Source organism: Megascapheus bottae, chromosome 12 (assembly GCF_031878675.1).
Source record: "Megascapheus bottae isolate mThoBot1 chromosome 12, mThoBot2.hap1, whole genome shotgun sequence".
Classification (NCBI taxonomy): Eukaryota; Metazoa; Chordata; class Mammalia; order Rodentia; family Geomyidae; genus Megascapheus; species Megascapheus bottae.
Window position 1 is genome coordinate 49982662 of NC_143520.1, and position 4086 is coordinate 49986747.

The following is a 4086-nucleotide window of genomic DNA, read 5'->3' on the forward strand; positions in this document are numbered from 1 at the left end:
TGTTCATCACTGTAACCAAGGATTATTGCTCAGAAATATCTGATGTAATTTTCCTCACTTTGCTTTAAACAATCTTCCCCTCAATTAGCCACAACTATAATCCTAGCTGCTCAGCGGGCTGAGACCTCACAGTTTGAAGCCATGGAGGTAGAAAAGTCTATGCCACTCTTATTTCCAATAAATTAACAAAAATTCCTAAGTGGAGTTGTGGCTTAAGTGATAGATCACCAGCCAAGGGACAGCGTGTAGGTCCTGAGTTCAAGCCCTACTACCTGCCAAAAGCAAAACAAAAGAGTCAACAAAACCTTCCTCCTGATTGTGCAGGATATTGCATAATACAATTACACTATTAAGACTTTTTTTTACAGTTTTTATTGAGCCTTTTAGATTACAACATGAAGTAAGAGAAAAAAGTACTCCTTAACCAATATTTTATGCAGCTATGCCAAAATAGTTTAGATACACGGGATTGCATTTCTCATAAATTGGTATCAAGTATACACATCTTAACTCCTTGAGTTTTCCAGTTGACTATTCCAATCTAAATTTCAAGGCCAAGTTTCAGCATTGCTGATCTCTTCAGATCTGAAGTGCTGCTTTAATCGATGTCTACTAATTCCACTTCAAAAATGAGTTTTGTGATGGTTGGCTGTGATCCAGATAAATAAACACCAAGACTATTCTACAATTACTTCTTTTCACTATGGAAAATTCTAAAGTATGGAATGTACTCTTAGTCCACATGTGTGTTAATCTGTCACCTTTGTCACATGCATTGTACTGATTTACACCTTTCAACAGTGTCACCTGTAGATTGCTGAACTGGGTGTCAGCTCTATTTCAGAGAATGAGACCTTGCTTTTTTAAGGGCTTCAAAGTTAAAAGTATAAACTCAGAGAAAAATAGAGTTGACGTGTGTGTAATATGTGTGTATGTATAATGAGCATGTATATATGTATAATGTATATGTGGATATGTGTACATATATACGCATATGTTATTTCTTCTCTAGGCTGGTAAACTTAAACTTTGTCAGAGAAGAGTTTTATTTAAAAGAATTTTTAAATTGAGTAATTTTTTCTTTAACAATGAGTTTTGCATTTGGTGGAATTTTGGCATCAGGCTGTCTTTTCTTCTGATAAGCCCATTCTCGTTCAATCTCCAGTGGAGCCTTTTCTCCTTTACTCATAGTCAAAAGGGCTTCATCCCACCCTCTGATAACTTTACCTCCTCCAACCTTAAAACTTAATGGCATGGCACTTTTCTTCTTTGAACTTGTTTGAATATTAGTATCGAAACCAGTTCTATCTCGTAGTGTTCTGTATATAGAGGTGACCAACATTTTCCTTTTTTTGGAAAGTTTATCTCCCTTTTTAAAAATAGGTTTTTGTATATTCCGATGGGCCCTCATCTGAAGTCTCTTCAGACTTGGTTTCTTTGGGTTTATCTTCATTAAGCTAAACATTTTTTTTTTACTAGCCCAGACACTTATACTTTCTTTTTTTTTATTATTGTAATTAGTAAAAGGGTTACATGATATTTGCCAGATAGAAGGTGCATTAATTCACATACATTGATACCCTTTCACATGTCTTGGTACCCGTTTCCCTCCCCCCCCCACACCCCCAACCCGTCTTGGTTTTCCCCCTTCCCTATCAAATTTCAAATATCCAAATACAAATAAATTCAATATATCAGATAACAAAATGAGATACTATACCAATATGAGATAACCAAGGGACAGCAAAGGAGATGAGAGACAACATAGTACATTAAGGACAACAATCATTCATTATATGGCTTTTGTTTCACTATCCTGGAGGTCCTTTCAATTAGCTTCACATTATATGTCCTTATGTATCAAGATTTTGCTCTATTGCGAGTCTCTGCTAGTAGAGCCCAAGGTTTCTACTGATTATGACGAATGAGGGAAACCATTGAGCCTAAGTTCCTTTGAGTCTGGCTTACTTCACTTAATATGATTTTTTCTAAGTCTTTCCATTTCCTAACAAATGGGGCGATGTCATTCTTTCTGACAGCAGCATAGAATTCCATTGTGTACAAATACCACAACTTGTTGATCTACTCATCAACTGAGGGACATCTAGGTTGGTTCCATATCTTTGCTATGGTGAATAGTGCTGCAATGAACATTGTTGTGCTAGTGGGTTTAGTATGTCCTTGTTTCTGGGTGGTTGGGTAAATGCCAAGTAGTGGAATTGCTGGGTCATAGGGGAGTTCTATGTTTAGCCTTTTGAGGCACTGCCACACTGCTTTCCATAGTGGTTGAACGAGTTTGCACTCCCACCAACAGTGTAGTAGTGATCCCTCCTGGCCACATCCCCTCCAGCATCTGTTGTCATTCGTTTTCCTGATCCTGGCCATTCTAGCTGGAGTGAGGTGGAATCTTAGAGTTGTTTTGATTTGCATTTCTTTTATGACCAGAGATGTTGAGCATTTCTTCATGTGTCTATAGGCCATTTTTGTTTCTTCTTCAGAGAAGACTCTCTTTAAGTCTTTGGCCCATTTTTTAATGGGATGGTTGTTACTTTGGAGATTAGTTTTGGAGTAATTCAATTTTTTGAGTTGTTGATATATTTTAGATATGAGGCCTTTGTCCGTTGTTTGGTTGGTGAAGATCTTCTCCCACTCTGTAGGCTTCCTGATTAGTTTACTAGCTATGTCCTTTGCCCTACAAAAGCTCTGCAGTTTAATGCAGTCCCACTTATCCAGCCTTTCTCTGATTTGTTGTGATTCTTGGTCCTTATTAAGAAAGTTTCGACCTGTGCCAAGGAGGCCTAGTGTATCTCCTATTCCTTTCTGTAGAGTTTTCAGTGTGTCAGCTTTTACCTCCAGGTCTTTGGTCCATTTGGAGTTAATTCTAGTGCAAGGTGACAAAGAAGGATCCAGCTTTAGTTTTCTGCAGGTGCTTAACCAGTTCTGCCAGCACAACTTGTTGAAGAGGCTGTCTTTCTTCCATTCTATTTTTTTGGCTCCCTTGTCAAAGATTAGGTGGCCATAGACTTATACTTTCAATACCTTTGAAACACTTTCAAAAAGATGGTTATAGGGGCTGGGAGTTTGGCCTAGTGGTTAAAGTGCTTGCCTAGCATGCATGAAGACCCGGGTTCAATTCCTCGGCACCACATACATAGAAAAAAGCCGGAAGTGGTGCTGAGGCTCAAGTGGTAGAGCTCTAGCCTTGAGAAAGTCCAAGGACAGTGCTCAGGCCCTGGGCTCAAGCCCAAGACTGGCAAAAAAAAAAAAAAGATGGTTATAGGCTGTAACCAAATGATCCTTATTAGCTCTCTTGTCTATATTTTTAATGTTTCCTAATAATTAGTGCTCTGCCAGAATGAATCTGAACCGTTATCCTGCAGAAACTTGATAATGTCCTTCTTGGGCAGCTGCTCACTATGTAGCTGCTCCATGGTCCATGTCTGCTGTGGCTCAGCAGGCGCCATCTTCCCCGCTGGTGCTGCTTTCCTCCTAAGACTTTGGGTCAGCCCCCCCCCTTTTTTTTTTAAGAGGCATCTATTTCTTTTTTATTTTTATTTCAATGTATAGAGGGGTTACAGTTATATTCTCCAGATAGAGGATGCATTGCTTCTCACATATTAATATTCCTTCTTATGTTTTTGTCCCATTTTCCTCCTTACCCCCCTCATTTTCCCCCTATTTCAAATAAACAAGTAAACATCTATATAATATACAAGGTAACCAAGTGGGATACTGTAACAATATGAGATTAACCAAAGGGCAACACAAGAGAAGAGAGAAAAACATAATACATAAAGAGTAACAGTCACATAATTAAGCTCTTGTTTCCATGTTCTGGATGTCCATTAATTTGGCCTCATCCTATAAGGCCTTATGTATCTAGGGTTTGAGCTATTATAATCCTCTGCTAGGAGAGTTCTAGATGAGTAATAATTATTACAAATGAGAGAAACCATTGAGCCTATGTTCCTTTGGATCTGGCTTACTTCACTTAATATGATTTTTTTCCAAGTCTTTCCATTTCCTTACAAATGGGGCAATGTCATTCTTTCTGATAGCAGCATAGAATTCCATTGTGTATAAATT

General features: G+C 38.3%; 1 pseudogene; it reads right to left on the reverse strand.

The window, feature by feature from the left end:
- Nucleotides 1–1045: 1045 nt before the first annotated feature.
- On the reverse strand, nucleotides 1046–3464 carry LOC150056528 (peptidyl-prolyl cis-trans isomerase FKBP3-like; annotated as a pseudogene).
- Between the last annotated feature and the right edge of the window lie 622 nt (nucleotides 3465–4086).